The 23,091-nt window shown below is 34.1% G+C and overlaps 1 non-coding gene across 1 annotated transcript; it reads right to left on the bottom strand.

The window, feature by feature from the left end:
- Window positions 1–21,974: 21,974 nt before the first annotated feature.
- Window positions 21,975–22,081, bottom strand: LOC145110484 (small nucleolar RNA R71). Its single transcript, XR_013709863.1, has one exon. It is a non-coding gene; the product is annotated as a small nucleolar RNA R71 (small nucleolar RNA).
- Between the last annotated feature and the right edge of the window lie 1,010 nt (window positions 22,082–23,091).

Below are 23,091 nucleotides of genomic sequence, written 5' to 3'. Positions count from 1 at the left end.
AAGCGATCGAAGCGTTGACTATGAACAGTAACCACTAACTCAACACTGAAAATAAGTGACAATCATGCGAATTCGAAGCGGTCGAAGCGTTGACCATGAACAGTAACCTCTGAATGCTGAATGACTTTGTGTTATCTTTTATTCATCGCCTCTGATTCATTCTTGTTCGCCTATCATTCTTCTTTTTCGCATGGAACAGAATTGCCATCGATCATTCCAAGACCTTCTATTATTCGCATTAGAGATTTTTCATCCAAAGCTTTCGTGAATATATCAGCTAACTGATCAGTTGTTTTCACGAAATGTACTTCAATGTTTCCATCCTCCACGTGATCTTTAATGAAATGATAACGAAGAGTTATGTGTTTAGTCTTCGAATGCTGCACAGGATTATGACAAATTCTTATTGCACTTTGAGAATCACAATATAATGGAATCTTTTTCATATTAATTACATAATCACGCAATTGACTTTGGATCCATATTATTTGCGAAGTGCAAGCAGCAGCAGCCACATATTCTGCTTCAGCTGTGGAAATTGACACACACGTTTGCTTTTTCGACTGCCAGCTGACTAATTTGCCATCAAGAAATTGACATCCTCCACTTGTGCTTTTTCGATCAAGATCACAACCACCCAAGTCTGCATCTGAGTATGCTTGAACGAAGAATCCAGTTTTCGAAGGATACCACAATCCTAACGAAATTGTGCCTTTAAGGTAACGAAAAATATTCTTCACTGCAGTAAGATGTGGTTCGCGTGGATTAGACTGATACCTAGCACAATTACACACAGAAAACATGATATCAGGTCTACTTGCTGTTAGATAAAGTAATGAACCAATCATGCTCCTATACAACGTTATATCAACAGCATGTTTGTCCAACGATGGTGTTAGCTTTATGCCTGTTGCCATTGGTACACGAAGCTTTGTGCTATTCGTCAATCCAAACTTTTCTAACAGATTTTTCGTATATTTTTCCTGATTAATGAAAATCCCTTCTCTGTTTTGACGAATATTCAATCCAAGGAAATTATTGATTTTTCCCATCATGCTCATTTCAAATTTGCTTTTCATCAATTCTTCGAATTCTCTAGACAAAGCAGGGTCAGTCGAGCTAAAAATAATATCATCAACATAAATTTGAACAAACATTAGATGATTCCCCACTTTCTTTCGAAATAATGTGGGATCAACTGATCCTTGTTTAAATTTAGATTGTTTCAAAAATGATGTAAGTGTTGCATACCATGCTCTTGGTGCTTGTTTCAGACCATAAACTGCCTTATCTAAAATATAAACATGATTAGGATATTCTTCGTTAATAAAACCTGGGGGTTGTTCCACATAAACTGTTTCTTCAAGCTCTCCATTGAGAAATGCACATTTCACGTCCATTTGATAAACATCAAAATCTTTGTGAGCTGCATAAGCCAAAAATATTCGAACTGCCTCGAGTCTTGCGACAGGGGCAAAAGTTTCTTCATAGTCGATTCCTTCTTGTTGTGAATATCCTTTTACAACAAGTCTGGCTTTATTTCGAATAATGTTTCCATCTTTGTCGGTTTTATTTTTAAAAATCCATTTTAACCCGACAATCGAAACATTTTCAGGTTTAGGAATTAATCTCCAAACCTTGTTTCGTTCGAATTCAAACAACTCCGATTGCATTGCAACAACCCAATCTGAGTGTTCCATTGCATTCTTATTTGTTTTTGGTTCAATTTTAGAGATGAAAACATTAAACATGCAAAATTCTTGATGAGTATTCAATACCTCATTCTTTGCACGAATTTGAGCTCTTGTCAGAACTCCCTCTTGTGGATTCCCAATAACTTGATCCTTCGGATGGTCTCTTGTCCATTTTTCCATGGGTGGATATGCTGGATTAAATTCCAAAGGGGCATCTTCGTATATTTCATCATTTTCTGAGCCTGCATTCGAACAAACATCATCAACATTATGCTCCCCCTCAACAACATGCTCCCCCTCAATTTCAACATTCAATTGTTCTTTCTCCCCCTCGAAAGAATGCTCTTCATCATCTAAAGTATTCGAATCCAATTGCTCCCCCTCCAGTGGACTATCACTCATAGTTTCGCCTTCTTGAGGAGTCGATGGTGAATCATCAGTAAGTTTTGAAAATTCTGGTATGCGATTATCAGGAGCATGAACTTCAGCATCAACTGCATGATCTGAAATTCCAAAAATCAAATCATAATCAGTATCATCCATTTGTATAGATTCAGTTTCAACTTGTGTTTCTTGTAAAATTGGATGATTCGTAAATCTATGCTCATTTGATTTAACATAATAATCATCGAATGTGAGATTGAACGTTTCTTCCACTTTTCGTGTTCACTTATTTAACACTCGATATGCCACTGAATTGTGCGAATATCCAAGAAAAATTCCTTCATCAGCTTTTGCTTGAAACTTTGAAAGATTGTCCTTGAGATTCATAATAAAACACCTACATCCGAAAACATGAAAAAACTTCACATTAGGTTTACGATTATTCAAAATTTCGTATGGTGTAATATTAAATCGACGATGAATGAACGATCTATTTTGAGTAAAACATGCAGTTGAAACAGCTTCAGCCCATAGATATTGAGGTAAATTCGCATATGCCAATATGGTTCTTGCTGCTTCGCATAATGAGCGATTCCTTCGTTCTACAACACGATTTTGTTGTGGTGTATATGGAGATGAAAAATTATGCGAAATTCCTTTGTCCACCAAAAATGAATCAAGAACTTTGTTCTTAAATTCAGTTCCATGATCACTCTTGATTTTTCTAACAGTCTTCTTCAACATGGTTTCCATCTTTTTGATAAAGTCAATCATAATTTGTGCAACTTCGGATTTGAGCCTGAGAAAATAAACCCACGTAAATTTGGAAAAATCGTGAACAATAACTAAAATGTACCGTTTGTTGTTGAGAGTTGAAACAGTCGAAGGACCACACAAATCAATATGTATCAACTCAAGAGGTGCAACAATTTTCGAATCAATTGTGATTGGATGACCTTGTTTATGTTGCTTGCCAACTTCACAAGCTGCACATAAGGAATCATTGTCAAATTTAAGTACAGATAAACCTCTTACCAGATCTTGTACCACAAGTTTATTTATGTTTCGAAAGTTGAGATGTGAAAGTCTTCGATGCCATAACCAGCTTAAATCAGATGTAGCTTTCGAAAGAAGACATACTGCTGGTTTGCCTACAATTAGATTGATGTCCAAAGTGAACATGTCACCTTTCCTTTTAGATTTCAGTAATATTTCGTTTGTGTTAACATTCGAAATAACACTTCCTTCTTCGTTGAAAAGAACTTGATTGCCAGTGCCCACAACAAGTTGAGAAACACTAATCAAGTTATGTTGAAGACCTTCAACATATGCAACACGATTCACTGTGAATTGTCCATTTGTGATTTTTCCATATCCCATGACTTGATACTTTTGATTGTTCCCAAACTTTACTACTCCAACATTTTTGAGACTTCGAAAATCTCTTAAATTCTCCTTCTTTCCAGTCATGTGACGAGAGCAACCACTATCAATGTACCATTTGTTATCATATTGCTCGTCACACAATACCTGCAATCAATGAAAAATTTTAGGTACCCAAGGCTTTTTGGGTCCTTGGAAATTAGATTTCAATTTCGAATGAAATGAATAACTTTTAACCCAATCACAAACTTTGGTTTTGAGACTATCAATTAAGTTCACTTCATCATCTAAAGGAACTGAAACATAAGTGTTTGATAGTTTCGAATGTTCACTGACTTTTCCCTTCGCATCTTGAGTTTGTGATTGAACAGTCTTCGCTTTTGTGACAGGTCTCCATGTTTTGATTGAGATATTCGAATCCTTAGATGATGAGCTGCCATTCGAAGAAGTATTGACATACTTTTCGTATGCTTCATGAATTTTCTCTTTTGAATATTTATTTGACTGATACATTTTTCCTCTTCCGTCAAGCCAATGATCAATGCTCTTCCTTGAAGTCATTCCTTTTTCCCGTGACGTCCTCATAGTTTCTTTCTTTGTGTAATTAGGAAAATTTGGCTTTTGAGGTACAAAATCAACTTTGGGTTTGGTAACATAAGAGTAAGCATAGGATGTATCAATTTTTGATTTAAAATGTTGACGTTGAAAAACTTTTTGATTTGAATTGGATTTTTCTGAAAAATCTCTTGTTTTGTTAGTTTCAGAAACTTTTGAAAACTTTGTTTGCTTATGTACTTCAGACCTTGTTTGATTTGATTGAGATGATTGTTGAGTTTTTGAAAAAGAATCATTTTTAACGTTGAAAACCTTTTTGATGGATTGTGATTCAGACATCTTTTGAGACTCAATATTTTGCCAAAATATTTTCTTTCGTGCTTGTCTTTTTGAAATGTTGTTTTCCTTCGAAAATTTGTCAATTTGATCTTTAAATTCCTTAGAGTTTAATTTGACAACTTTTTCATTTTCCTTTTCAACACGATTTACTTTCTCTTTTTCAACTTTTGATTTTTCAACCCATTGTTTTTGTGGTTTTTGTCGTTGAAAAATATATGAATTCTTTGTTAAGTTGTTTTCAACTGTGTTTTGATTTGCGAAAAAACCTTCCTCAGTTGTTTTTGAATTATCCTCCTCAACCATCTTCTTGAACTCTGGTTTGATATTCTCAACATTTCCGGTAGTTACGAAAACTTGATTTGGAAAAATGACATCATCTGTGCATTTGAAATTTGGAAAAACCACCGTGTTTGTTTCAAGATAATGTTCACCTTTTTCATTCATCACTTTTTCGAACTTTTGTGTATCACCATACACTTGGTCAACAACTATTCGTGGAATTACTTCTTTCTTTGAAGATTTCTTTTCTTTCGAAACTTTCTCTACATCTTCATCATCACTATCATCAGTTTGGTAATCTTTGAGATCCACGAAGTTCATTTCACTAACTTTCGAAGTTGAGGGAATATCAGTTTCTTTCTCAACTATCAAATCCTTAACTTTTTCTTTCCCTTTAGAATTTGAAGCAACATTAACAATAGACAACTGAGAACAATCAACATCTTCAAGCTCACTAATTTCACTAATATTGTCAGAATTATCTTCAATATCAGCAAAATTAGATTGAGAATCAGATGATGAATTCTCAGTCTTTTTCAAAATGTGAATTTGTTCAGATTTAGTCAAAGTATCATTTACAATGTTAACTAAATCATTCGAATCAAGACATTCATCAACTTTGACAATTCCATATCTATACTTGTCATTCGGAACTTTGTCAAAATCAGCTATTTCTTTTTCACAGTCATACGAAATGTTATCTACCTTAGCTCTTTCATAAGCTAAAAATGGCAGCAATTTTCTATGTTGTTCTTTACTGATTTCGCATGAATGATGAAGTTCAGTTATTTTCCTATATAATCTTTTAGCAGCATTATAGTAAATGTTTCTTTGTGCTAACAACAGTTTATTATCACTAGATAAATTGTCCCTATCAACCATGATATTCGTTATTTGAAGTTCTAGACAATCTATCTTAGTGATTTTCGAATCTAATTTCTTCTGTGTCTCTAGCAATTGCATTGACAGCTTCTTAGCCTCATTGCTAGCAGATACCACAATCGAATCAAAATAAGTAACAGTTTCATCAAAAGATACTAATTCAGAATTATAAGCATGTACTGGAATATTAAAAGATTCAAGAATGTTTCGTACCTTTGTGGTCATTGGTGATTTGTCAGCAGCTTTTGATACGAAGCATCTTCCATGCACTTCGTATGTTTCCTCCTCTGATTCTTCCTCCATTTTTGCAAACATAGCTCCATGGGTTGGATTTCGCATTTCCTCATCATCTGATCCAGATGACCAGATTTGATAAGTACCATCTTCATCCTCATTCGCACCCTTTGCAACCAGAGACAAATTCTTGGCTTTCGCACGAACCTCCTCCAACTTTTCAGCATAGTACGCCTCATCCTTGACCTTATTCTTTCTCTCATCCTTCTTTCGAAGCATACAATCATTAGCAAGGTGATTAGCACCATTGCAATAATGACAATCAATCCCAGCATCTCCCTTTAGCTTCTTCTCAGACTTTCCCTCAACAGGCTTCAAATCTTTCATCTCATCTTTCTTTTTCTCTTCCCCAACACTTTTACTCAGAAAGTTCCCTTTTGTCTCAGACGACTTTGCCTTCGGATTGAAAGGCTTTTTGAAGAACTTTTTCACACGATTGTTTGAATAAAAGGCAACTGCCTCATCATCTGAGTTCATGATGAACCCTTCATCTTCATCCGAAGCATCTTTCTCAGCATCTCTTTCAGAGATCTTCGAAACCAAAGCTAGTGGACCTCCCAACATAGCCTTCGGTTCTTCAGCTATTTCGTTCACTTCGCTTTCATGAGTCTTAAGTTGGTTGTACAAGTCATTCAATGTTGACGTATCAAAGCTCTGTTGATTCTTCACCATCATGCTCACACTACGCCATTCCTTTCGAAGTCCCATAACAAATATCAGATTGAATTACGCCATTGTTGTACGGAATAGATCCTTGAGAATTTTTGAAGAAACTTTGAGAATTTGACAACAAACTGTATGATTCAAATCACAATCACTCTTAGAACACTCGATTCAATGAATTAAATGCAGAATCGAATCACAGACTTAGATCTAAACAATTTTTCACTTTCAAAAAGTGCGGAAACTTTTGAATCAAAAAGTTGACTCAAAAACCTTTTGAACAAAGTGAAAATCAGATCAGAGATATGATTCCTGCTCTGATACCAATTGATGAGACAATGAATCAAGTATTGAACGAATTAGAGTGTAAATTCAAAGTAGAATTGAAAGATTTGAACACCGATGTAAATATGATCTGTTTGGCTCTATTACGCTTTTGCAAATTTTACAGAGTACAATGAATATTCTGTAAAGACTTCGTTACTAAGACACTAGTAACCACTCCTATTTATAGAAGAGAAAAACGTACAAAAAATATACTAACGACTAAACATGAAGCTTCGAATATTATGCCCTAGTAAAATACATTACACAAATGTTCGAAGACCCTAAATACAAACTTCGACTATTACAACATTTCGACCCTAACATAAAATTTTCGAGTTGTAGAACTCCAAGAATTTGCGTTTAAAGTTTCGTGTCTAATTGGTCTGAAACGTCTGATTTTTTTCGACTTTTACAAATATTTTTATAAAAATATTTTGAGCATGAAATCAAATATTAGACCGTAGCCTGAGTCCAAAAACGCTCTCAGAATCTCCATCTGAGGTGTACAAGTGTCTCAACGGATCAATACGGTTTATGTAGTTCATGTAAAATCAACGTTTTACCGGTTTGGTTTTTTAAAACAATCGTTACGTTTTGCATATGAACTCCGTTTTGGGGGTTCTTTATATTTTCGGACTTAGGTAAACATGAACTACGAGACTAGAGTATTTTCTTTACTCACAGACACTAAATTCAAATTTTCAGTTTTTCAGACGTTAACTAAGGTTACAATTTATGCTTTATGATTCAATTGACAACGAAAAGTAAGATACTAAGATACCATCTCATAACTTATTGTAATTGAAATGACACTATATTTTTACTAAAATATGCATTAAAATTCAATCGGTCAAGAAATAAAAAGGTTCACGATGAACTGACTGTTTACAGATTCTTACCAAAATTTCGGGATGTCACATCTTGATTCAAAAGTCTTTAGAAAATGCTATAAATTTTTTAAAAGTAACGTCAATATACCTACCAAAATCATAATAACCAAAATTTTCCTATAATCTATTGTGTTTGTAAGGCATCTTTTTGACATGAAAAGTGAAAATCCGATTTTTCCCAATTAGTAGATGTTACGATAATACATTCTGGAAATTTTCAGCTGTAAATCTGTTTTCTTTATTTTTATATAGATATAATAAGAAATAGAGTGAAAAATCATATCATTTACTTCCCAAGGTCAATAATTACTAACAAATTTTCAGGATTCTCCCCATGCAACATAATATCACGACACAAAATTTTAGATGTTTTGACATTATTTAATAATTATTTTGATTTTAGTACCTTTAATAATGAGTAATTTATAAAATAAGATTATGTTATTCTAAATAACGTTTTAGTATTTTTTTTTCAGCTTCATGACACAGTAGAACATTTATAAAAATAGTTTAATAATTTTTTATGACTATTTGCTATTTTGGCATGAATTAACGAATATATAATAGATTAAATTTTGGAAAATAGCTAGAATTGACCAAAAATATAGAAAATTTACCTGAAAACCATGATTATTATGAGGACCACAAAATAAAGTTTAATAATTTTTTTCAAAACTGTTTTGGATATTTTGGGGAATTTTGGATTATTTCTTGATTATTTCAAACATGAATTTGTAACTCCGAGTTTTCTACTCTTAAAATACAAACTAATATTTTTCCCAATCTTAAAGAGGTTGGGTAGAGCTGTAAAAACTATTTCATGAATTATATCAACTGTTACTATTTATTTTGAATTTTATGGCATGAAAAACATTTAAATTATAAAAATCAAGTTTTGCAATTCAAAAATAACATTTAATATTTTTCCTAGCTTCAAGGCAGTGCATAATAGTGTCACAAAAATTACAATAATTTTTCATGACCAGTAACTATTTTTCCATGATTTTATGATTATTCAAGGAGTTAAATGGTTAAAAATAGCTAAACATCAAAAATTCATAAAACTTTATCTAGAGGTCCTTGACTTCGGTTAAAACTGAAATACAATGTTGGGAAATTTTAGAACTAATTTGATTTAGTTTTTGAAGATTTAGTCTTTGGAACATCTTCGCAAATGTTAAATTTTAACATTTCAAAAATGAAAATTTTCCACTTAAATAGTTATTTAACAAATTGATTCATGGAATTCTGAATTTTCCAGAAAAATATTGTAACTTATTCAAAACCAAAATTTTGACACATTATTGGCATAATTCTATTGTAGAAGTTTAGTATAATAGTATTAGATTTCGATTAGAGACTCACTAGTGTATACCATTATTGTAGGACATCAGTAGTAGGTCATGTGTAACTTAGTTCAAGGCATCATTAGCATCATTGCAAAGCATTATGAGTATTCACGACCCCTATTTTCGGTTTTACGTTTTGGGGTGGAAAAGCATGTCCAAATTTTATTTATGTTCGTTGTATGTAATTTAACTTGTATCAATTTGGTTACTAAATCTTCATGTATGTGTATGCGCTTATGAAACATGAGGCGTTATCGTCTAAGTACCTTACACTTTAGTTCAACCATTAACTCTTTGAGCCAATGTTCATTATGGATAGCGCTATTAGGAAATTGACAGTTCCTCACTCATTCGATTGTGGACTGCATTTTGCCATGTCCATCTATGGAACGATAAGCATAGATCTTGATAGGGCGTCTGTCATAGGTTTGGTTGAGAAGTCATTGCTTGTTCATTATACATATACACACTTATTTACTCATTTTAGAAATGAAATACAGTTTATGCAAACTTGTTTACTCATTTTAGCAACGAACTACTGTTTATGCAAACTTGTTTACTCATTTTAGCAACAAACTACTGTTTATGCAAACTTGTTTACTCATTTCAGCAACAAACTTCCATTCATGGAAACTTATATTAAAACTCTGATTATGACTCGTACTATGGTTGGTGTTGTCTTTATCTTTTTCTATGAAATCCTTTGTACTGTCGTGCCCCGTGTTTCCGCTTTAGCGGGGTGTGACAAAGGATAAATTATTAAATCTTACTTGGTATGATTTACTTTCTAATCGATAGAAAAATCCTCCTTTTATTTCCTTGGGATAACTCCTAGAACACTATCAATTGTATCTTGAGTACAAACACCAACTAACAAGTAGATATAACATCTTCTTCATAATATTTTGTATGGAAATGCTCCATCCCTATCTTATTTAAATGTTTTGTGGATTTGAAGCCTATGTTGGACTAAAGCTTCTAAACCCAAAATCTACTAAATATATATTTATAAAACGCTCTAAATGTGGCTTAGATTATTATATGCAAATCCACCAAGAATAAGTTCTCTTATTCCTATGATAGCCGAGTTAGCAGAAAACAATGGATTGTTAAACTTGAATAGTAATTATTCATAAACATAAATTGTTCGCATTAGCGGTAGAAAACACCTGTGACTTGAGAAATGTGGAATCTTTCATTGATGAACTTTTATTGATGGTTTTTGGAAAATCCATCAAATACCAAGATGTTATGTCAGATCTCGAATCTGATAAGTGACTTACAGTCATGAACATGAGATGTAATCTATGTATGATAATCAAGTATGCTCTCGATTGAATAGAACGTGTATGTTTACTAAGAACTAGTGGGAGCATAGTGACATTCCTAAGCTTGCATGAATGAGACATACTTAATCATAAGAAATTACATTCTGACCATGTCAGGCCTTTTCACCTTGACTCAGAATGTCTAAAATGAAAGACTTAGGAAGAACAAGATACATTCTTTTAGTGTAAAATCTATAGACATAGATAAAATTAATGTTAAAAGTTTTAAATATTTATGTGTATATTGACAATATCTTGAAAGAGATCAAGATAGAATATTCCTTTGGAGGAACCTTAGCATTGTCACATGTCACTGATTTTGAGCCAACCTCAAAAAGAACCTAGCTCATAGGTTTGAACTAGTTGAAATGATTTATATTCGATTTGCTTGGCAAATCAATCCATCATTTATGTCATATTATGCATAAGACCTGGTATATCATCATGGTATGTGATATCATAACATACCAATTGAATACACGGTTAAGTCACCGGATGACTATAGGAACATTCTAAGAGTATTTTAGAAGAACTAAGAGAATGTATATTTTTGACAATTAGTTTATAATAAAATCTTCATGTAAAGAGTTACATAAGATTCTGCTTTCTAAACAAATATAAATAATTATGAATTATAATTGGATTATGACTTCATTGTTAGATGAAGAGTAAGTTTAGTTGGAATGACGTCCAAGCAAAACAAAATGACACAATCTACTAAAAAAATAAGAATACACTACTTTAGAAGTTGAAATCTAATGTGATTGGATGAATGAGTTCATTGAAAAACTATGTTGTTCTCTCCCACTCAAGGATCACATATAAATCTTTGTGACTTTGAGAGTATACTTAATCGAGCTAAGAGACTCAATGTCACGAAAGAACACCAATCATATACTCTGATATATTTAACTATACCTAGAGTAAAGTCAAATATGGAGATGATAGTATTCGTAAAATTCACACAAATTAAGTTTAATCGAACCCATTAATAAAGTCCTTCTTTTGAGCTAAGTATGAATGGTCACACTTCAGCTATAAGACTTTGTTATTCTAGAAATGGGATTTTTATTTGGATTTAGTATTTAGATATTATAACATTGTGACAACAACTATTATATAATGTTTTGATATAGTGGGATATGATCATAACATCAACACTTGTTGTGTTCTATATTAGCATGTTTAATCCATGAATAATATTATTATTCTAAAAGTTCATAGTCGGTTATAATTTTGGGAACAATTATGAAATAAGACTTGTATGAATTAGATTGGTTGACTTTCACTAGATGAAGGTATGCAATGGGTTGTAACCAATTTTCATAGGTACTTGTCAGAGCACTAGTATTGAACTGACCTGCATCAAGATCATCTCTTGGATCGCTATCATGAATGATACTTGATTAAAATGTACTATCTTTATATCCTTAACACTTGAGATACATAGTAGGACTTAAGTGTAGGAGTACTATGTTAGATATGGTCAAACGCTGGTCCTTAAGCGGGCAGTTATAAAAGCCATTTTCAGGTATGGTTTGAACTATGAAAGAGGCTTATGTAGTCAAGATGGGATTTGTTCCTCTTATGTGTTGAGAGTTAGACATCTAAGGCACCTTACCAAAGTTAAACACCATGTGAGATTGATTGCGATCTGTATCTTATAATTAACATGATGTCTGTGACAAAGGGATAAATGATAAACTTACCTTATACACCAATTGTAGATTTGAGCTTTTGGGGAATTGGGTGTTGATAGAATGGCACAAATTCATATGTTAATGGGGGCAGTGAAATGTTGCTAGACGTTCACCACCGTCTATATCAGTCTAATATGAGTCTTGTGTAAGTGGTAGATTGAGGGATATTATATGCCCAAGAATCATATTAAAGTGATATTACTAATTAACATATGATAATAATGGGTCATACTAACAACAACTTGATATAATTGATTATTTATTAGAAATCGATTTTAATAAATATTCAATAAAATCTTATAATTAAATTGGAAATTATTTATTTCTAGGAAATAATAATTTTCATTAGCAAGTAAAATATTATTTCATATTGTATGAATTAATAAGTCATGCACAACATTTTGGACCTTTAGGACTTTTTGTCTTTTACCAAAAAGTCAAAGTCTAAAACTTATAAACTAGTTGTGTGTTTTTATAACATGTTGACTTCATTTTATGCACAAAACCGAGAATGGTCTTGCATTGGAAGGGCATGGAATTGCAAATTGTTTAATCAAAAGAAATGAGTAAGGCTTGCATGCATAGGAGACATGTTGGTCTAGTGTCATAAGTTCTTAAGTGGTTAAGGAATTTTGGAAACTCATTCTACTTTAAACAAGACACGAGGCTTTCATTTGGCGTATTCTTTTGCACCAAATTACTAAGAGCATCTCCATGCACTTCCTATCTTCTCTTGCTTTGAACACTTAAAGATTTTTTGCTTGCCTTTTGCTCTCTTTGAACCATACTTAGGTTTGGTTCAAAGCTTAAGAGTTTTATACAAAGAACTAGCATTCAACATCAAGTTGAGTCATTGTTAGTGTCTCTACAGTCCATCATTCTTCGTCAACATCCAAGCCTCCCAAGAGGACCCAAAGAACTACAAAGGTTGTTATTTCTTCATATCTTCTTTGGTTGGTGTTTTAATTTTTCTACAACTGCCAAGATGATCCTTTGTGGCTATAAAATTGCTTTATGTTATTCAAGATATCTAAGTCTTACGTTGCTAAAATTATGTTTTTGAAACTAATTTTTAAATAAAAATCCAACAGAACATTCCTAGCTTGGACGGTTTTCGAGTTCCCTTAAGGGGATTCTGGAAGCCTCCAATTAATATAAGGAAACTAGATATTCACTTATTTGAAATAATATTATTTTATGTTCAAATTTGTAGTTATCAGGGATTCCATGCAACTATATAAAGGATACTAAAATCTCTAATTTTCGGTCATCTCTCTCTTGAATAAGCATTGCCGAAAATTCACCTCTCATTATTCTCTCCAAAAGTCTTATACTTAATAGGGTTAGGGTGTGAGCCATTAGATGCATCATACTTTTGGTGCTAAACTTTCTGAAGTTCTACAAGGAAATCAAGGGTATTGTTTGTTATAACAATATCAAAGGTATGTATCCATTACTTGTAAATTTCGATTAAGGAATAATGATCTTGTAGTTTCATAGTATGTTGCTATTTATGTGCAAAGACATAGATCCTTTAGGTTGAATGTACCCTTAAGTGTTTTAAGTGAATTTTACCACATAAACTTGTTACCTACAAATTCCATCAGCAACAACCTGAGGGGTCACATTCGGTTGTTGGGTACCAAACAAATTGCTTGCAGGAAAATTCTCAAGTATCCATATTTAAAAGAATCATGTATTAGAATATTATCAAACAAAAAAAATGTTATAATGTTAATCATGTACTTTACCTAAAAAGTGTATACAAATCCGTTTAGGGTGTACATCATTTTTTGAGGTTGTTTGGCTTTTGGTTCGACTGGATGTATAAGCTTGTCAACCTTAGTGCATACAGTATATAGTTATGAGTACAACTTATCCCAAGTTATCCCGCCCCCAATGGATATTTGCGACATAAAACATTTTACAACTAAATTTGTAAAAAATATTAGTAAAATGATAATTATAATCCCTAATTATAAATTAACAACATGTTACATGTTGAATTCACAAAGGTAGGATAGCAAAGCAAAATACTCCTCTGTCACAGGTTGTTTAGGAAACCGACCATTATAACACTTCTTTAACAGATATAAAAGACATACACGGACCGGATCCTCATCTGATAAATCATTAAGAGAATGTTGAAACACATTCATCACATAGTCTAATTTTAAGGAGACATTCCTCATAACCATAGACGTTCGAATATATGTCTCTACCATAAGGCATTCATCAAACAAGAACAAACAATAAGGCTAAACCAAGCATACTAAGTCTATATAGTCTTAATTGTGTACCCCCCTAATTCATTCATCAAATAATTTTCCATTATCAACATAAACCCCTAAAACACCTAACCATCAACAAATAACAATCATAAAAGGCATCTATCGTAAGCAAGCATTCTAACATGCAATCCTGAGCAGATCCTTAGCCTAAATTCTAGCAACAACTCATATCATAGCACATATAACATAACATTCATGTATGGGTATTTTGGGATCACTTACTTGAGCCTTGACTAATTGAATGCATCACACCCTTTTCATTATAAAACCTTTTTTAAAAAACATTTTCTTATTAAAGATTTTATGAAACCTCAGTTTGAGTTCAGGCGCACCCCGTGCTAGCCCGAATCCCTCAAACCAAGGCTCTGATACCAACTTGGTAACGTCCCCCAAAATATAGATTAAAAATTTCACTTTTAAATCTACTAAAACCATTCATTTCCATTTCCTCAAATGATCATCAAAGTAATAAGTTATATTTTCAAAACATCATAGTAAAAAACATAAAAAAAAACAGATAGTGCAGAATCTATAGTGGATGCAACGCAATCAAGCCTGGCTCTTCCTTTTTGCTACAAGAAGTACTGAAACATTTAAACTTAAAATTATAAGCAAAAAGCTTAATGAGTTACCCAATATACCACATACAATTTCAAACTATGTGAATGCTAAGGTCCACCTATAGTCTTATAATCATTTTTGTTGCTACAGCCTCGCTGCAGTCTTTCCTGTTATGGCTCCCATAGTATTTCATACAATTGTCGTGGTCCCCCATGGTCTTTCATACAATTGAAATGGTCCCCCATGGTGTTTCATGCAAAAGTCACAAAGACAATCAAGTGTCCTACATAGTATAGTGAGAAGACTCACCTCACAGACGAACTAGACTAACAACACAAGATACAATAATGTAAAGGTTGATACTACACACCACCTAAACTATAATACAAAGGTCAAACCTCAATATACTATCTAAACCAACAAGTTGACCAATAGTCAACCTAGTCAAAAAGTCAACGGTCAACTGTCCAAGTCAACCCTACAGACCACCGCGCCGTGGCAAGACCTTGGCCATACCATGGTCCGACTCGAACAGAAAACTCGATGGATCTACCCACCGTGTCGTGGTCAGGATGGCAGATCAAAAACCTTATGTGACATCCCCATTTTTCACGACCCAAAAAGACCTTTTTATGCTTATTTTAAAACAAAATATTCTTTTGTGAATGCAAAATTTGTCCCATAAATAGTATTCCCGAAGAAATGTTTTTCATTAATTATTAAAAGCTTGGGATGTCATAACTGTTGGATTAGGTGTCTAAGCCCATAACTTTAACTGGGATGTACTTGACCCGATTGTAGCATGATCCTTTTGGGTTGCCTTCACCAATGCAATTTGACAGGATGGACTTTTGAGAATAAGGATATTTGTGATTTATTAATATATTATAAGTATAATATATTAATTGAGAAATCATATTATTTAATTAGTATTGATCAAGAGTTAATTTGGAATTAATTTAGTGATCAAAAGAGACTAATTAAATATACAGGGACTGATAAAGTAAATCAATGATTCTTATAGTGTGGGCCAATGATCCATGGTTAATTAGGATGGACTAAACCAATGAGATAGTCCATGGAGGTTTAACCCATTGAGCCTAAGTAATATGAAAGGTCATGGTGCATTAGGGTTTGCAAAGATGTAACCCTAGCATTTGTTACACTATAAAAGGAATCCCCTAGAGCCAAAATCGGGGACACCTATCATTCTAAGAGTTTGATATTGATTTTGTGCTAACTAGCTTATTCTCTCAATCCTCCTCTTGCATTTGGTGTTTGTGACACATTAGAGGCATCAAAGGTGCTAAAGCTTTCTAAGGCCAAGAACTACAACTACATCAAGAGGTATTCATCTAACTATGAGTTTTGTATTGTATATCCTCCATTGTATGCTAGTTAGGATGTATGCTTTGGAAAATTGAAAAATGCATGTATAATTAGAGAAAACATAGATACAAAGCATCTAGGGTTGCATGTACACCATATGAGTGTTATATTGCTTAAAACCCAACAGTGGTATAAGAGCCTAGGATTATTTTCTGTTATATTTGATGCTGGCTAATTTTCAAAGTTGAAAAAATCGATTTTCTGGCCCCTGAATGATGAACTCGCCGAGTCCACTGACTGACTCGACGAATCCACTCAGTAAAAGAGCAACTCGATGAGTCAGGTTCATGCACTCGTCGAGTAGGTGGCTCTAGTTGCAGAAATTCGAGTTCTTGGCCAGAATTGGTTAAGGATCATTACCACAAACTGTTTTGTAATCATAAAAATGTATTTTCTGATTTGGTAATGATGATCCTCATCCAATTTAAGGACAATTGTCAAATTTTAAGATAATATGATATATTATTTGAATTATTTGACATGAATTGCCTTGCTATATGAGTTAGATTAGATCAAAAGTTAAAGAGACTAATTAAATAGTATTGATCAAGAATTAATTTAGTGATCAAAAGAGACTAATTAAATATACAGGGACTAATAAAGTAAATCAATGATTCTTATAGTGTGGGCCAATGATCCATGGTTAATTAGGATGGACTAAACCAATGAGATAGTCCATTGAGGTTTAACCCATGGAGCCTAAGTAATATGAAAGGCCATGGTGCATTAGGGTTTGCAAAGATGTAACCCTAGCATTTGTTACACTATAAAAGGAATCCCCTAGAGCCAAAATCGGGGACATCTATCATTCTAAGAGTTTAATATTGATTTTGTGCTAACTAGCTTATTCTCTCAATCCTCCTCTTGCATTTGGTGTTTGTGACACATTAGAGGCATCAAGGTGCTAAAGCTTTCTAAGGCCAAGAACTACAACTACATCAAGAGGTATTCATCTAACTATGAGTTTTGTATTGTATATCCTCCATTGTATGCTAGTTAGGATGTATGCTTTGGAAAATTGAAAAATGCATGTATAATTAGAGAAAACATAGATACAAAGCATCTAGGGTTGCATGTACACCATAGGAGTGTTATATTGCTTAAAACCCAACAGTGGTATAAGAGCCTAGGATTATTTTCTGTTATATTTGATGCTGGCTAATTTTCAAAGTTGAAAAAATCGATTTTCTAGCCCCTGAATGATGGACTCGCCGAGTCCACTGACTGACTCGACGAATCCACTCAGTAAAAGAGCAACTCGATGAGTCAGGTTCATGCACTCGTCGAGTAGGTGGCTCTAGTTGCAGAAATTCGAGTTCTTGGCCAGAATTGGTTAAGGATCATTACCACAAACTGTTTTGTAATCATAAAAATGTATTTTCTGATTTGGTAATGATGATCCGCATCCAATTTAAGGACAATTGTCAAATTTTAAGATAATATGATATATTATTTGTATTATTTGACATGAATTGCCTTGCTATATGAGTTAGATTAGATCAAAAGTTAAATTATATGATAATCTTGTTGGCTAAAATTGATCTAAGTTGTTCATGTATTGAGTTTTTGTAACTTGTCCTCAAGTTATGTGAAGAGTCTCATTCATGAACATTAATTACTCATAAGTTTTCATAAGTTATGGAAACCAAAAGTTTTGAAAGTTACAAAACTTGCCCTCAAGTTTTGGAGTTTATAAAGTCTCACTAATGAAACATTTAATTCCAAACCTTAAAATTTTAAAAGTTTAAAATTCAACCCTTATACTATTATAATATAAAAAGTTTAATAATATATATATATATATATATATATATATATATATATATATATATATATATATATATATATAAGACAAGTCAGTCTTACCGTTAGTAGGCCTCATTCACGAAGACGGTCTAAAAGGGAGGTATAAGGTTACTGCCTATAAAATGGCAATTTAATGGGTGTCTACTCTCACCCACCGCTTCCTTGACTGGTGGAGGGTCGTTAGCCGAACGGGTAGGATAGGACATTAATTCTCGTTAAAAGTATAATGATAATTATAAAGTAACTAAACCTTTTATTAAATTTCCAATCTTAGTTACTTTAGGAAAAATGTGAAAATGGTGCTATTCCATGAAATGACACTTTTCACTTTGCTAAGTCGTTAGTGGAGCGTGTGTGGTTAACCGGCACACTAATCTGGGACTGGAAAGAGTGGCAAAGGGTATCTTGATGTTAATCATAGATCAATGGAGCGTGTGTGGTTAATCGACACATTAATTAGGTGATTTGTAACATTAAGAGTACCAAACACATTTGCATGGTTATTCACACCTTGTTTGTGATCCTCGGCATCCCAGTCACAAACTTGAAGGGCACAATTGAGATTTAAACATGCCATTGAAAAGTTCAATGAATCTCAAAAGAATCTAGGAATTTCAATCCAATTAAAACTTAATAATCAATTTCATTTTTCATGGTGGAAATTGGTAAATCTTCATTTAACTACCTTCAAATATTTTACAGTTGGATTACGACATTCCTCTTCCGAATTGTAAAACATTGTGTTGGGTCCTAGCCATAATATTTCATTTGGGTGTTATATTAAGGATTCTCATCTAATATAAACTTTGTTCTTTTCCTTTTCAGATGTTTATTCCAAAAAAGCTTCAGGCTCAAACCCTTCTAGCTCATTCTCCCTCATGAATTTGGTTGGGATAACTATCTTCGATGGGTCAAACTTTAACGATTGGATAAGAAACATTCGTATGTCCCCTTGATATGAGGACAAAGAATATGTCCTTGATAAAGAGTTGAAGGAGATTGATGAGCAAACTGCTACTCCCAAACAAATCGAAGAATACAGGGTTCATGAGAGGGAATGTATAATGATCGCTAGCATGACTGCTGCGCTTCAAAAGTCCTATGAGGACTTCTGGCCCTACGAAATGCACCAAGATTTGATGTAAAGGTGCCATCAAAGTTCTCGATAGGAAAGGTATGAGATCATTTCCTCCATGATCACAACCAAAATGAAGGATGGAGAGTCCATCACGACCCACTTGCAGAAGATGTAGAGATTAGTGGACCACTTACTTAAGTTGAATGTGAACTTTGATAAAGAGTTGGCCATTAACATCATCCTATACTCGTTACCTTCTTGTTATGATCAGTTATGTATGACCTATCATATGAACAAGGAGGAGGTCACTCTTAGCAAGCTTCAAGGCCTTCTAAGAACTGCAGAAAGCAACTTGAAAGGCAATTCGGTTGTACCTACTCCTAGTATTGTTGCCCCTCTTCTGGCAATCGGACATGGGAAAGGGATGAAGAGGAAGGCTCCTTCTAAGAGCTACAACGGAAAGTCTCTTGATGGATCCTCTTCTAGTGGGACCAAAGCTGATTCTACTAATCCCTCTACCAATCCAAAGGATGCAGAGTGCTTTGATATGGGCATATTTAGTTATAAAATTCATGCATTATCTTAATACTTTATGTTGTTTTTATATCATTTTATGGACAAAAGGTACTTAATTAGCTTAATATTTCAATTTCAGCAATAAAAGACATGCTCGAGTGAAAAAGGAAGAGGACTAAGTAATTGGAAGCTTGGAGATTGAAAGAAGGCTGAAATATGAAGAAACTCGACGAGTTGACCCTCAACTCGACGAGTTGGTCAGAATATTCTCGATTCAAGGATGCCTTGCCGTACACGTTGCATACGCGGATTGTAGAAAAAACTCATCGAGTTATTCTTAAAAACTCGACGAGTTGGGTTGATTTTTGGAAACTATAAATAGATAACATCTATGCCCAAAACCCTAACTTTTTCTGGAGACTAGCTGCGATTAGTGAAGATCAGAAGGGTTCTTGAAGCTTCAGTTTTCGAGATTTCAACCTAAGAGGCAATTTAGAAGAGATCAAAGGCAATTAATTATTCTTCTTTTCTTAATCTTTGTTTTGAACCATGTTTGAATCGTTAGATTTTGAGTTTAGGTTATTACTTGCTATAGATATGAGCTAAAAGCTTTATACTTCTGTTTGGATGAGATAATCTTATGAACATGGTTTGATTGAGTGGTTGGATTAATATTGATTTGGTTATTCATCTTGTTAAGCTTGTTAAAGATCCTTATGTATTGATGTAAATATTTTATGTTAATAAGTAAGTTATTGAGTTGCATGAACATCTTCTTGATTACTTGATTCATATAATTTTGTGAATACAAGATTGTATGCCTAGGAATAGTGAATATGAAACTAGGGTTAACGAGAAAATATGTAAATAAATGTGTGAGCATGTGTGATGAACAACCACATATGAGTTGATTGAATTGAACAAATTTGATTAGCTATTATTACAAGTCTTACTTGATACGAACTGAACACTAGAAAACTTGTTAGTTTAATCACTTGATCAATGTTTGAATTAATATGTCTACTAAAGGATTGATAATAGTGAACATGAACCCAATCACATTAAGAATCGGTAACCATTAACATATTGATCCATTGCACTTGCCACAAAATCAACCATAGGAATAAGTGAATTGAATCTTAACAAAAGTCTCTTTTATCATTGAATCTAGTTGTCCTTTCTTGTTCTTCTTAGTTGTTAATTGTCTTTGTTTGAGTGTTAAATTGATTGTTTAAGTTTATAGTCTTGCAAAACTAGAAAACCCCCCTCTTTTATTAATTATTTTATTTAGATAATATTAGTATTAATTTTAGCTGTTACCGTTCCCTGTGTTCGATACCCTACTTGCTTGAACTAAACTTCTATCGATAGGTACAATGCCTGCGTGTGTTTGTTTTTATTTGAGTTTGTTAGGATTAAACCTAGTTTGTTTCACATACATCAAGTTTTTGGTGCCGTTGCCGGGGAACGGTTCTAATATTTTATTTGTCAGTGTTATGGATCCTTTGTGTGATATTTTTCTTGCATAAAGTTACCTGTTTTCAGTTTTTATTTTCGTCATTAGTTTTCATCTTTTTGCGTTAAACTCGTCGAGTTTATTACTGAACTCGATGAGTTCATCGCGTTTTCAGTTTCGTTACTTCTTCGTTTTTGTTCGTTTTACGCGTGTTTTTCTGTTTTGTTTCAGGTTTTTATGACCCGCGGCTCTAGTTCCACACTAGTGCCACCCGTGGAAGATCCGGAATCGATTATTCACTAAAAGAGGGGCAAAACAATCGAAGAGCCTAATAATCTCAACAAAATCCACGACGAAAAGGTAGAAGGTTACGAATCCGACATACCCACGTTTGGTAAAGAAAGCAATTCCGACCAAGAAGACGACATGGCCGACATCGCTGATATACCAATGGGGGACTATAAGAAGCGCATAATAGATGGTACCGGGCCGGGACTCGTGCAACCCACAATCCCAGCTAATGCCAACTTTGAGCTGAAGGGTCACATACTCGCCCAACTAAAAGACATTCCATTCTATGGGAAGGATCACGAAGATACCTATAAGCATATTGAAGAAGTCATGGACATTGGTGACTATTTCCACATGCCAAACGTGCCTCGAGATACCGTTTTACTTCGGATGCTACCAGTTACATTCAAAGGAGCCGCGAAGGAATGGTTGAAATCCCTACCCCCAGGATCCATTACAACATGGCAAAAGATGCGCGAAGAGTTCATTGATCAGTTTTGTCCACCTTCCAAGATAGCAAAATTGAAGAAAGCTATTGCCAACTTTGAGCATATGCCAGGAGAATCACTCTATGAGGCGTGGGAGATATACAAGGGTTTGATAAGAAATTTCCCTCAAAACGACCTGAACGTGCAACAAGAGGTTTCCATCTTTTATGATGGTGTGAAAGTCACAACTAGGAATTACTCGATTCCCAAGGACCTCTCATGAAGAAACCACCAGCCGTTATTAAAACATTAGTGGAAGAGTTCTCCAAACATTCAAGAGAATATCATAACCCAAGGAACGACACCACTAGAGGCATGGTTAACTCAGTTTCCGATGATATGGCTGCAATGATGGCCAAGCTAGAAAGTATGGATCGTAGGATGACAAAGATGGACCAATCCATCCATGCCATTCGGGTGGGTTGTGACAATTGTAGTGGACCCCATCTTACTAAGGATTGTGACCTTGATGAGAACGACAACCGAAAGGCGCAAGTTTGTTATTCAAGTGGCGATAGATTTAATGATGATTGGCGAAAACCCAAGAAGGAGTGGCTTCTCTACGATGAGTACAAGAAGGCAAAGGAGGAAAGATATAGGCAAAAGGCGCGCGGATTGTATCAAAAAGAGGAACCAGTACAAGAGAAGAAGACGGATCTTGAAGCTATGTTAGCCCGATTTGCTAATGCTTCCGAAAAAAGGCATGACGATGCCGATGCGGCCATTAGAGATCAACAAAAGATGATGAAGGAGCACCAAGCAATGATTATGGATCAACAATATCTACTCCGGAATCAACAAGCTTCAATACTAAATATTGAAAAACAACATGGGCAACTTGCCAAGCAATTCAACGAAAGACCACCGGACGGACTTCCAAGCGATACCGAGAAAAATCCGAAGGGTGCACACATTAACATTGTGACAACAAGGAGTGGGAAGATAGTCACGCCCCTGATCCCAATCCCAAGTGAAGATCCTAAGGAAATACACGAAGAAGACCAATAAAACCCGGAATCACATACAGTGGAAAAAACTCGTCGAGTTCCTGACAAAAACTAGACGAGTTCCTTACCTGATGAGAAAAATAAGACGCCAGTCAAGCCATATAAGCCACCATTGCCATTTCCGGGCCGAGCTCGACAAGA

This window comes from Lactuca virosa, chromosome 4 (genome assembly GCF_052849685.1).
Source record: "Lactuca virosa cultivar CGN04683 chromosome 4, Lactuca_virosa_CGN04683_v6, whole genome shotgun sequence".
In the NCBI taxonomy this organism is placed as follows: Eukaryota; Viridiplantae; Streptophyta; class Magnoliopsida; order Asterales; family Asteraceae; genus Lactuca; species Lactuca virosa.
The sequence above is the reverse complement of the archived record's forward strand: the minus strand, read 5'-3'. Positions and strand labels throughout refer to the sequence as shown.